General features: G+C 47.5%; 1 protein-coding gene across 2 annotated transcripts in view; it reads left to right on the forward strand.

Moving 5' to 3' along the window:
* CSNK1G2 (casein kinase 1 gamma 2) overlaps nt 1-13,620 on the forward strand; it is a 91,496-nt gene that overhangs the window by 32,952 nt on the left and 44,924 nt on the right. The window contains exon 1 of one of the 2 annotated variants that reach the window (XM_084614356.1): nt 11,919-12,011. The exons of the other annotated variant lie outside the window; for it this stretch is intronic. The gene's annotated coding sequence lies outside the window, so the exon portion shown is untranslated. Of the gene's footprint in view, nt 1-11,918; nt 12,012-13,620 lie in introns of those variants that run through there. 2 annotated transcript variants of the gene reach the window in all.

Below are 13,620 nucleotides of genomic sequence, written 5' to 3' on the forward strand. Positions count from 1 at the left end.
CCATATGGAATCTTTCTTGTTCTCAAAAAAGCTTTCAGCGGTAGTGAGAACAGACTTGAGAAACTTCAACCCAATGGATAACTCTCTGGGAAAATGACGAGTGCAAAAAAAATGCAGAAGCTTAGTGCAGAGTTTTCCTTCGCCTGTATCCAGTCAGTCAGTACTGGGGTGGTGAAATTGCCACGAGATGCAGGGGTGAAATATTTCTGTGACATCAGGAAATTCCAAAGTGGAGAATATTAACTAAAAGGTTTGGCCACCCTTCTACCTCATTCCAGAGTGAGGAAGAGGAAGGTTGGCTTTTCCATTCCAAATTACCATAAATTTTAGGCAGCTCTGACAATCTCAGAAAGTCTCTCCCTGTTTATCCATGCACCACAGCAGTGATTGCAGTTTTGACTAGAATGACTCTTCCTGCACAGCCCAACCCTGCCTTCGTCACACACCCAAAACTCCCATGGGCTGCAGTGGGAGTTTTGGGTGCATCAGGAAAGCGAGCTTGGACCCCAAGCATGCCTGTGTGTGGTGCAGGGGTCCCTATGCTACAGAAGGGACCACAGTGTTAGAATGGCAGATATCTTTTCACTCTGCGTGAAGCCTATTGTTAACATTCCATAGCTCCCCATGTGCACCAGAAAAACATTTTGTTACTCTCTTTTACGGATCTGAGAAAGAGGTCTTCAGAGCCCCATCATGGGAGCCAAGAATCCACCTGTCTCACCTCGGATGTTAGGAAGCCTGATTAGTGTAGCTTGTACAGCATTTTGGAGACTGGGCCGTATAAAAGCCTGGCATTGATGTGACAGACTTGTTGTTAACATGCCTCTCTCTCTTGGAATTCTCAGTGTTTTTGATGTCTTTATTTTCCATTTCCAGAGACCCAGCTCTTTTCCCCCAAACAGTCTCTCTAGTATATTCCTTTTCACAAGGTGTTCCCAATGCTCCACTGCACTCCATCTCTTTCACTAAATAAGATAGCTCTTTTCTCTCTCCCTGCCCCACTTTAAGGTCAACAATGCCAGCTTACTTAGTGGCAAAGTAAGCAACGCACAAAAATACCTCTCTGAGTAGGAGTTGGTGGTGGATGGAAATAAAACTGGATCAAGTTTTGACTGAGATTTTCACATGCTGGCTTTTAACTAGCACAAAATTGCAAATGATTATGCTCCATGAGGTTGAAATGTATGCATTTAAAGAAACAGTGTTACAATATCCTCTGGAAATTCTGCAAAATAATTTCCCCCCGGTGCAAATGGTCATTAAATTATGAGGCTCTGAGGCAAGGCTCCCTGGTGAAACAACTGTATATTCCAGTTAGAGGTTTAAGGAAAGTTTCAATGCAGAGCGGGTGGGAGATGGGGCTACCAACTACCTGCCCTTAACTTGTGAACCCAGCTATACCTTCCTGGCCTCTAGTTCCCCCTATTGATCCGATACAGAGAGTTTGGAAAGTATGACAACTTCCTACACCAGCCTTGCAAAATGATCATGAAAACCTATCTGCTCAGACATACATTCTTCTCACCCCCCCAGACCTGTCTAAATTCCTTGGCCTTGGGCAAATACAACTTTGCAAGTGTGGTCTGGATTTCCTAGTGAAAAACTCTAGGACTGGATTTTCAAGGGTGCTGAGCAGCTTCACTTGGCATTGTGGGTGCTTGGCAAGCTCTCACTCAATACTTACGCTCACCATGCTGGGCGTGTATTGCAGATTCATAAATTGGCTAAATGATCATGAGCGAAAGACCCCTTCACTGCAATCCATTGGCATTTGGAAGTAAAGTGGGAGGTTGGTGCTGCACACTCGCTCTGCTGATTACCTGCTTCAGGGGTTTTGTCGGTAGAGTAACCTAGCTAATGGAGAAGTAGATCAGTTTAAATAGCTGAGCAGAGTGTTTTGTGAAACGAGCGATGAGTTTTAACTTGATGAAATACAAAGGGGCACATCATGAATCAAACCCAAAAGTTCCTATAGCAGCAACTCAGCAGTTTGTGTTTTGAACAAGATGATGGGAAAACTTTTTGTTTAATTGTGACTAGAGGTGGTCAGAAAATGAGGGGATGTGGGGGGGCTTCTTTCTGGCAAAAATCACAATCTAAATAGCCTGTCTGAAAATTGAAATAGTTGTGCCACAATGGCTCCTGGGAGTTGCAGTTCAGGTGCCTCATACTCCTACTCTTCTTTGTGGGCTGGGCTCCTTGGTCAGACTGCATCTCCCATGATGCACCATGGTTCCCCTTTTCATTGAGGGAAGGTAGTACTGGTGCATCATGGGAGATGTAGTTGGCAGGGAAGTCCAGCCCATAGAGAAGAATGAGAGTGTGAGGCATCTGAACTACAACTCCCATGTGGGACTCCAACGAACACAGCACCGTCCCTCACCAAAAGGGGTTTCTCGACATCAAAGTATTTCATTTTTTTAAAACATTTTGGTTTTCCGACACAGATTTTTCAGAGAAAATTGAAAATTTCAGTGGAAAGCAGATGCTAGTAACCAAAAATCCCTTCATTTTGTCAAAACCACAATTTTCTGCTGACCGTTTGAAATGTCTAGTTTCCATTGATTCAATTTTAATTGCAATGAAGACCCAAAGCGTATCACAAGGGATGTTCTAAGCAGGGCCATGGTTTTGTGTGCTCTTGTACAAGGCCCGACATGAGATTATTGCATCTGGTTTTGGATAAGTTAGTATAGCTGCCTGAAGAAAGTGCAGATTCTATAGGTGAAGCCGCATACTTCTAAACTGAACATCTTAATTAGCTGGATAACAGGGAGGATAGAAGACTGCACAGTTCGGAGAGGAGAGATTTTTGGAAAGTGCAATAGAATAGCAATGATTTGGGCCAGGATCGATGTATGAACTAAACAGCAACAAGGAGAAACTCCCTGGAAACTGAACTGAAGCTGAAACACCTATATACAGGACCTAACTGTGATCATGATGTCACTCAAACATAAATCGGAAGCGATCAAAATGAGTGGAATTACAGCTGTATAAAACAAGTTGATACTAAACTGGGAGGAGTGGTAGATACGCTGGAGGGGAGGGATAGGATACAGAAAGACCTAGACAAATTGGAGGATTGGGCCAAAAGAAATCTGATGAGGTTCAATAAGGATAAGTGCAGGGTCCTGCACTTAGGACGGAAGAACCCAATGCACAGCTACAGACTAGGGACCGAATGGCTAGGCAGCAGTTCTGCGGAAAAGGACCTAGGGGTGACAGTGGACGAGAAGCTGGATATGAGTCAGCAGTGTGCCCTTGTTGCCAAGAAGGCCAATGGCATTTTGGGATGTATAAGTAGGGGCATAGCAAGCAGATCAAGGGACGTGATCGTTCCCCTCTATTCGACATTGGTGAGGCCTCATCTGGAGTACTGTGTCCAGTTTTGGGCCTTCAAGAAGGATGTGGATAAATTGGAGAGAGTCCAGCGAAGGGCAACAAAAATGATTAGGGGACTGGAACACGAGAGTTATGAGGAGAGGCTGAGGGAGCTGGGATTGTTTAGCCTGCAGAAGAGAAGAATGAGGGGGGATTTGATAGCTGCTTTCAACTACCTGAAAGGGGGTTCCAAAGAGGATGGCTCTAGACTGTTCTCAATGGTAGCAGATGACAGAATGAGGAGTAATGGTCTCAAGTTGCAGTGGGGAAGGTTTAGGTTGGATATTAGGAAAAACTTTTTCACTAAGAGGGTGGTGAAACACTGGAATGCGTTACCTAGGGAGGTGGTAGAATCTCCTTTCTTAGAGGTTTTTAAGGTCAGGCTTGACAAAGCCCTGGCTGGGATGATTTAACTGGGAATTGGTCCTGCTTCGAGCAGGGGGTTGGACTAGATGACCTTCTGGGGTCCCTTCCAACCCTGATATTCTATGATTCTAACCCCAGAATCAGGCCCATGTGCCTTTTTAACCTCTGAAAATAATCTTTGCATGCCTGCAGAGATGCTGATGGAATCAGCCTTCTGAAGACCCAAGCACAAGAACATGGATGCCATCATGGTGTATAAATGGGACAGGAGATGCAGTCACTCTTGCTCAAAATGCAGAGGGTAAAGGTGCTAGTGGGAAGGAACTTCTTGGGCTATGGATTTTAGGGCCAGCGGGGATCAGTGTTACCATCTAGTCTGACCTGCACAACGCAGTAATTCAGTGATTCCTGCATCAAGCATATAACTTCTGGTTGAGCTAGAACCTACCTTTCAGAAAGACATCCACCCTTCATGGAAAGACATCAAGTGGCGAAGGATTCACCATGTCCCTTAGTGAGTTGTTGCAATAGTTTCTTACCCATGTATCTTTTAAGAGAGAAAAACAAAACACAGCACACTTTATTTCAAGTCTGAATTTGCCTCATTTCACCTTCTAACCATTGACTCTTCAGGTCTTTGTCTGCTGGGTTAGAAAGCCCTCTCTCGGAAATTGTCTCCCCATGTAGGTATTTAGGGGACCGTGAGCAAGTCTCCTCTTAACCTTCTCTTTAATAAGTTAAACAGATTGAGATCAGAGAGAGCAGGTTTTCCAGAGCTCAAATAGTTCTTCTAGCTCTTTTCTGAATCCTTCTCAGTTTGTCAACATCCTTTTTGAAGGGTGTGCCCCCGAACGGGATTCTGTATTTCAAGAATGGTCTCTTCAAGGCGGGGACAGAAGTAAGGCCATTTCCCTACTCAAACGTGAGCAGGAATTGTTGGCATTTTCCCCCCTCCTCTAGCTGTGGTTCCAAGCACAAGTAGCTGAACATTTGGAGAGCCAAGCCTGTCGGGAGATGCTCCTCTGTAGATGGCTCCATAGGAGAATGATAGGTGGAGCTGGAGACCCACACAGACTATGGGGAGGGTTGTGCTCTGTAGAATGGGGCAGGTGTTACGCTGGTGATTTGACTTCCTATGATTTCAGGCACTAGTAACCTTCAGCCCTTCCACCTTTCCTGCTGTTCATGTGGGTGTATTTTAGGAAGGGTACAATTTCACTCTACCACACAACTTCGTAATTGCAGTGAGGCAGAAGCAAGAGAGCACTGAGCTGGGGCGGACTATCTGTGTCAGCACTGGGATCATGACGGCAGACTTGAGTTTGTGGCCTGCTTGGGCTGGAGTGTTCACAAGCAAGAGGCCTTTTAAACAGCTGAACTAACCTGTTCACTTGCAGACTCTGATGCAGCTGGTTTTTGGTGCTCTGCTCCTCCTTTCTCTTCCATGGCACAATTGAGATGACTCTGAGAGGCGATCTCACCTTGGGCCACTCACCATTCACTAACTCAGCTGACAGTAGAACTCAAGGGTCCCATTCTAAACCTGGTGCTTGGTTCTAACCATTTAAAATGGTCTCCTCTGGAGAAGAGCAAACATGCTCAAAAAATCCCATATGCAACTTCCATGAACAATCATTTTGGGAAGCCTCTGAACCAAATGCCACCTTTCCCTGTGTTGTAGTGACAGGGGTTTCCTGCCGGCCCTCAAGACTGGAATAGATTTTAACTATGAACCTCCCTAGATGTCGTCTGGGACTGTCTGCAGGTTATTTTAAAACATGCTGGATCTTCCTTTGTTTTAAAACCAGCAGATGTTTATCTGTTGTAAACTAAAAACTCTTTTGACTTTTGAAAACTGCTTATGAGTCTGACTTTTAACTGCACTTGATTTCCCACCCCTTCTTCCCGTCCTGAGCTATTTACTCTTGTCCAGCCAGGTAAGTGTACCAGTTGCTCTTTGGTGGTTGGTTTATTTGGGGCCAGGAGGGGGTGGTTGTGAATACTTTAGCCTTTTAATTTGCAGTGATCTATCCCAATGGGTTAGCTAATGCCAAGAGATTTTGCTTTGTGGGTTTTTTTTAAGTCTTGTTGAGACTCTTCCTCTGGATGCAGCTGTTCCTTTTCTTGCAAAGTGTAATGTAGACAGTGAAGTGCAGGGATCAGGTGCTTAGTAGAGATGATTTTTTTAATACTTAACAATAATTAGATTGTAAACAAACACCCTTCTCATGAGGCAGTGGGTAGGGCACTTGGCTAGTAGTCAGGACTCTTGGGTTCGATTCTCAGCTCTGCCACTGATTTGTGGTGTGACCCTGGGCAAGTCATTTCTCCTCTCTGTGCCTCGTCTATTTCCTATCCCCTCCCCTTTGTTTTGCCCATTTTACTTGTAAGTTCCTTGGGGCAGGGACTGTGTGTATGTATAGCATCTAGAACAATGGAGCCCCGATCTCTGCTGGAGCTTTGAGGAGTTACTGTAAGAAAAATAATGGCTTCTTTCCTATCTTTAACGTTGGTGCTTTACTGCAATGGAAAGAATTTTAAAATTTTAGTTTACTCTTGAATATTTATGCAGTTTCTAAATTTTATTATTAGTCTCTCTTCCTATTTGGTGTCATACTTAAATCCTCAATTCATGGAGGCATGTGATCATGTGGGAATCGCTGCTTTTCCTTTCCACCAAAAAAACACCTTATGTCTCTAGCTCTCTTCCTGGTGGAGAAAAGCTTGAAGCCCAGCTGGCAAAAAGAAATAATCCAACGCTTTTATTTTTTAAAACAATTTTTCCATTTTTTTTCTGACCTGTTTCATGATACTTTTGAATGTTTGAAGTTTTTCCTTTTTAGCATTTCCCTTCGCTGGGCTGCTGCAGTCACTTACACTTGTCTCTCTCATTTATTTCACTTTTAGCTTCTCTGGATCATAGAACTTAGGTTGCAAACACTGCAAGGAGATGGTTGGTTGTTTTAAGACCATGGATCACTTGGAATTTCTTCGACCAAACTTTAAAATAATTGGATTTAAGTCCCCTCCTCCTCCATGTCTAGATTTTTTTTTTAAATCCAAATTTGAATCAAGTCGGTCTCTGTAAAGGTTTAAAAAAAAAATCCTGCCTCGACAGCAGTTTATATGGTGGTTATGATGAGGATGATCTGTTGTAAGAGTTTAGTATAGAGGTCACTATGTGCATCTCTGGGGGGAATGGCTACATCATAGTGACATTGTTGGTCAGTATAAGCCTTTACTGCTCAACAAGAGGAAAGCATGTACTGAGGGATGCGGGGTCTGAGGTACTACTTCATCCAACGCACAGTCAAACTGTGGAACTCATTGCCAGGGGATGTTGTAAAGGCCAAAAGTATAACTGGGTTCAAAAAAGAATTAGATAAGTTCATGGAAGATAGGTCTATCAATGGCTATTAGCCAAGATGATCAGGGATGCAACCCCGTACTCTGGGTGTCTCTAAACCTCTGACTGCCAGAAGCTGGGATTGGGCAACAAAGATGGATCACCGATAATTGCCCTGTTCTCTTCATTCCCTCTGAAGCATTTGGCTCTGACCGCTGTCGGAAGACAGAATAGTCATCTGGTGCAGTATGGATGTTCTTATGTTCTTACTACCTTCAACTCCAAAGTGTCCAGCAAGGTTTTTCGTTAAAGCAGTCAGAAACCCCAAATTACCCAGTACCTCTCTGCTTCTAACAGAGTCCCTGTTCACAGCTGTAAGAACTGTACCCCACTCTTCCCATTCCCCACACCGCAATATATAAAACTTGCTCTGGATGTCCCTAATGCATAGCATAAGTAAAAACCACACCTGGATATCAGCCTTGTTCATCTAGTACCATACAGCACCAAAGTCCAAAAACACCAACTCTTTGGTGTTGTTCAGCCATAGATCCAAGGTTCCGCCACACAGTCGGAAAGTTAAGCCTTATCCACATAGATCAGCAGAACTATACTGGGATAAATATCCTGCTATAGTTATGCCAGTAAAACTTCTCATGTAGAGACACTGTTCCAGAATAAGTGACTTTATTCCAGCATAATTCGAAGGGTGGCAATTTATTCCAGAATGGTATGCCCAGATGAAGAGCTATATTGATATAATTACACAGCTGTAGTTCTGCTGGTCAGTTTCCCTGGGCAGACAATCCCTGAACTGTAGTCATGAGCATCTGTCTGGCAGGATTGGAAGACAGTTGTGGAAGTGTTATTTCCAAGCTCTGGATGCATGGTCTCACGTGGGCCCAGACCAGAGTTCTGGTGAGCGAGAGCTATAGAATCACTGCTACTTTGTGTGTGCAGCTCTTCCCCCACGTCCGCCCTCCCACAGCCTGGCAGTCCCCGAGCGCTTCGCAGGAAGCCCTGTTTATTAAGACTACAAACTTATTTTTTCCCTTCTGGTAGGACATGCTGTCTGGTTTCATTGTCTAAAATTCCCTTACGCAGCCTGGCCTATGGCTCCCTTTTTAAAAGTGAAAAAAACCCGGGGGCTGGAATTCCCTTCGCAGAATCTGGCTGTCGTCTGCCTGGCTCTGTGCAAACAGTCTGACGCTGGAATTCCACAGGGCTGAGCATAAAGGTCTGATTCAAAATGCAAACTGGGTATGAAGCAGCATGGTTCACACATCGCCTGCTCACTTCCCCCAGTTTGAAGTATGCGCTGCTCCATAGGAGACAAGCGTTAATGGGGGCAGAGGGACATAAGAGGAGGTGGCAGCAGAGAAGAACAGGGAGGCTGTTCCGGATGTCAGGAATTACAGAGGAGAAGGTTCTCTTGTCCGTTGTGGAGGCACAAGGTAGAAGCAAGCAAGGGAGGGGAGTAGAAAGATAGCCTGAGGGGTGGGCAGAGGGGGCAACTCCAGGTGCTGAATCTGAAGAGGAAATTCTCAAGCAAGAGAAGAATGAACAGGACATCATGTGCTCGCTGTGTGCATGCTCAAGGCTTAGAGAACAAAGCTCAGGGAAGCCCTGCTCTGGTCCACTTTTCCCACCCTGTTTTCTGCTTTGCTGAGATGGGAGGCGGCAGTCTGGGCAGAGCAGGAGAGATGGGCTCTGTTCTCAGCTCTGCTGCTAACTCACTTGGTGTCCTTAGGCAAATCGGGTTGCTCTGTGCCTCAGTTTCCCCACCTGAGACATGGAGATCAGCACGTCCCCAGCCCCCATGGATGTAGGGCAGTAGTCAGTGTGTAGTGCCTGTGAATAGGAGCCATGGGGATGTGCGACTGACTTTCCTGTGTTTACAAGCCGTGGTGTGTGCAGCGCAGAGCAAGCGTGCAGAGGAGCCCAGATGCATCCGTGACCGGAACAGCACTTCTGCTGACCCCTGCCCTGCTGCCTTCGCACCGTCCTGCAAAACTTGGGCTGCTGCTTCTCACGCTGCCAGAGGCATCCCAGATCACCTGCAGGCCCGACTTGTGCCTTGCAGTCTGCAGCTATAGCTAGGTGTGACGTAGTATCGGGCCGGGCCACTGCGGTGCCAGGGCTTCAGCCCGGTGGGCAGAGCCAGGCAGGTCTTCGTACTACACAGGGAGCACTGAGTGACACAGATCAACCACTGTCTTCTGGCTCCCCTTCCAGAACGGCCACCTGCCAGGGACTGGTTCAGAGCAGAGGTGCCTTGTAGAATGCTGTGACTCTCTGACGCGTCTGGCTCCCAGCCCCGCCCAGAGGGACAGCAACAAAGGCTAACAACACCCCGTGCTTGCATAGCATTTTTCATCTTCAGACATTAACCCTTGCAGCATCCTTGTTCAGGGATGAGTAGTTCTAGTGTCGGAGCATGAGCTGGGCAGCTTGAATTCCAGCCCTGAAGAGGAAGCAGTCGCAATCCCTTGCAAAGCAACAGCGGGGGCCATATACAGATGGGGAGGGGGACTGTAATAGGATCACTCAGTAAGACATGGGCACCTCTGGATGGCTCTGTGCAACTCCTGGCTCTCTGCCTGCCCCTCTCCCCCCTGCCCCCATACACTCCCCATACGTGAGAGAACAGGAACGTGGACTGAGCAGAGATTTGAAAGCGGAGAGGAAGGAAGGTAGGTGGATGGGTTTGGGGGAGGGTGTACCGAGCGCAAAGGACAGCAGGAAAGAGTCAGCGGAGGTGCCTGCGTTGTGGGGTGAGGAGGGTGCTGAAGATGAGGTAGTAAAGGGCAGTAGAACTGAGTTGTGTGTGCACCACTACCTTCTACTGAAAACTGCTCATTAGTGTGTCATAGGCTCTGTAAGGTGAACACTTGTAGCTCTGTTTTATGAGGACTTTAATCTCATGCTTCAGGGCTTCAACTGGTTGCCTGAAGGGGTCAGGAAGGAATTCCACCCGCCAACCCCCACCCCCAGTGCACAGTTGTAATCTGGACTTTTCTTCTTCCTCTGAAGTAGCAAATCAGCTAGAGGCAGGTGGAATGGGCTAATGGTTTGAGGTGATATAGAAAGTCCTGTCTTAGATGCTTGGTTGGTGTCTTGCTCAGATGGTGAGGATGTAACTGATTAGCCCGATTTGGGGTCAGGAAGGAATATTCTCCAGGTCAGATTGGCAGGAACCTTGTTGGTTTTTTCCATCTTCCTCTACAGCATGGCATACAAGTCACCTGCTGGGATCATTTGGGCCCATCTCACCTCATCACTTCCCTGCTGTTGCAGGGGGCATCAGGCATTGGTGGCCCCTTAATTTCTTCTGTTTTCTGCTAGTCGAACACAGTTTAGTCTCCTGAGGACTGAAGTGGGTGTGCTCCTTGTAAGCAGCGCCATCCTTACCTATACGCAAAGTACACAGCTGCGTAGGGCACCAGGGCATTTGCATGCTGCTCCAGCCCCGCCCCCGGTCCACCCCTTCCCCAAAGCCCCTGCCCCCCTGCTGCGCCCCAGCGCCACTCCACTCCAGCTCTGCCCCCACCCTGCCTCTTCCCGTCCCAGCCCCACCCCCACTCCCCTGAGGACTGCAGCAGGGGTCGGACCTGCACTCACCAGCTGCGGGAAGTGCAGCGACCCAGCCACACCACTGGCAAGTGCTGGGGGGCGTTCCCCCCCGCCCCCCAACGCTGGGAGCCGGGGAGCAGAGCGGAGCGGGCTGGGGCCGGGTCACTCCACTTTCCCCCACCTTACACTCACTGGGCAGCAGGAAGTGGAGTGACCCAGCCCCAATCCGCTCCGCTGGCTCATGCTGGGGGGCAGTTCCCCCCAAACCTGCTCCTTCTCCCCCCCCCCCCCTGCGGAGGCCTGGGGCCTGCTTGGACACCAGACACCAGAATGGCTAGGGATGGCCCTGCTTGTAGGGGTAGTGGGTGAAATTTAATGACATGTGATTATACAGGAGATCAGACAAGATGATTCAATGGTCCCTTCTGGTCTTCAACTCTATGAAACAGTTTCTAGAGATTCTCCTTTAGTGCAGGAGGCGGGACCCTGAGCTTTTGGGGCAGGACGATCTGGGTTCTATCCCTGCAGTTGACCTGAGAGGCCATGAATTTGTGCAGTGCAAAGACAAGCTGAGTTACATGTCCATGGTCAGAGTGGGAATCAGTCTGAGCAGGGGGAGCCAGAAGCTTCTGTCAGATCATGCCCCTCCTTCTGCAAATCTAACCCTGCCCTGAGTGATACTGAGTGTTTGGGTGCTAAGCAGCCTCCTCCCTGACACCACTGGGACCCCTATAGTTCTTTCTCTCCACTGTATTTCTGTATCCTCCCTCCCCCTCGCACATTCTTTAGCATAAAAAGCCCTTTTTATTATTAATAGCTATTGAGATGCTATAAAAAGTTTTATGAGCCTTGGCTAAACCTCAGGGTTTGCAGTGTGCTCATTTCCTGGAGGTTGTGCACTGGAGAGGTGTGGGTTTGCTTGTTTAACCCATAGGTAATGCAGCGGCTTAATATATGAAAATGGAGCCAGGGCTTAGGTGGGTGTGATTGGAGCTTGCAGAGCTGGGGAAGGGAACCCAGGGCCAGGGGAGGGGCTAGTGGAGGAGTTTACTTTCCAGATCTGTTTGGTTTAAATCCAGAGGGCTGAGCTGGGACAAAGCAGAGGTGGTTAACATTGGTGGAAAGCGTGTCCCAGAATGCATTTGGCTTCTGCTGACCCTCTGCACTTCTGAGACTGTATTTAGCTTCCTGGAATTTCTAAGGTGGTGGTTTCGGTTAATGAAGGAACAAGCCCAGACCTTTGTCCAGGAAGCAGTAGGAGTTTTGCGCTGTGGAGTGAAGATGGGTGTCTCGGATGAATGGAGCGTGCACCTTCTGGGACAGAGTCCAGCTTCCAGAGCATGTAAACTGATTGTGTTTTGGGGTTTTTTTTGTTTTTTTTCTGGGAGGGGAGGGAGGCAAGGATTTGGGCTTGAATTGCACTGCAACAGGGTTGCACTGTACCGGTATCCAGAGTAAACACTGAGAGACCTTGCTTCAGGGGATGAGCAAGCCTTGACGCTTGGGGGTCAGGAGGGAACTTGCTCTGGGGGCAGGTGAGCACATCACTGCACCTTCCGCTAAAGCAGCTGGTGCTGGCCGTTATTGGTGGCAGGACCCCTGAACTGATCCAGTCTGGCAGCTTGTGTGTTTTTAGAGTTGTAAAAGTGACACAGGGATTTGGGCCAAGCAGTGATGCCAGATGTACTACAGATAAGACTTCTGCCCTGGAAACTTAACCTGAAGGCAGGATCCCTGTGTGAAACCTACACCGTGTAGCCAAGTTTGCTGAAATACAACCTAGCCAGCCTGGCAAAGGCAGGGAGGATGCCTGTTCAAGGAAAATCCTCTAAGATGCTAGTACCCTGCTCCTACTTGTCTGATTTGGTGCTTTTTCTTGGTATGGTCGTGAGGTTGCCCCCTGCAGACAAACATTCCTCAACAATGGATTAACTGTCGTTAGGATACATAATGACCTTTTACTCCTGTCTAGCTCTTTTGTGCCATCTAGCTCTGTCTGTCCATAGATCACCTAGTGCTGTACAGTGATGGGTAAGTATCTCAGTCCCCATTTCACAGCAGGAGAAACTGAGACAGAGAACAATGAAATTACTTGCCCAAAGCTACTTACTGATTCGGTGGCAGACCCCAGGTGTCCTCGCAGTCTGTTGCCCTGTCCACTGGGCTTCACTGCCTCCCTGGGCATTTTTTTACAAATGTATTTAAGAAAAATGTTTTTAGTACTGATCTCTTTGCTCTCTAAAGCATCTCTCATTAGAGGATGGTTCTAAGAACAACTTAATTGAGCCTTACAGCGCCACTTAGATGGGGAAACTGAGGCACAGAAGGAGTGTGACTTGCTTGAGGGTACATACCTGGCAAAGATCTGGATCCCTATTGCCTTGCTCCAACTTCTACACCACACATGCTCTTGTCTTTTCACCCCTTGACTTTTTCCTTCCCATCACTGATCTGAGCAATCTGTGCTGTAACAGGCTGAGACACGAGTTTTCCCAGCTTATACTCCACATCCAGGCTGAACATCCAGCACGCAAAACTAATGTGCTCTGCTGCCTACCTTTTTGTGAGCAGAAAAATTTTACTCTGCCCACTAGCAAGCTTGATAATTATTCCCTTTGGAGCTGTGTTGTAGAGAAAGAGGAGCTGTGTTGTAGAGAAAGAGGAGCTGAGAGGTGGCCACGAAATAAAACATTTTGATTCGTTGTGCAATGAGATGAGAACTCTGTGTGTCCCCATCTCCCCGGGAAGGAAACTCAAGGGAAGGGTGTCTAGTTATTCATTGTTTGTATTAAGGTAGCACCTTAAAGGCCCAGCCAAGATCGAGGCCCAATTGTGGTCGGTGCTGTACGTACGTATAAGATACGCCTACACCAGGGGTGGCCAACCTGTGGCTCCAGAGCCGCATGTGGCTCTTCAGAGGTTAAGATGCGGCTCCTTGTCTAGGCACCGAC

Source organism: Lepidochelys olivacea, assembly GCF_965140295.1.
Source record: "Lepidochelys olivacea isolate rLepOli2 genome assembly, chromosome: 25".
Lineage (NCBI taxonomy): Eukaryota > Metazoa > Chordata > Testudines > Cheloniidae > Lepidochelys > Lepidochelys olivacea.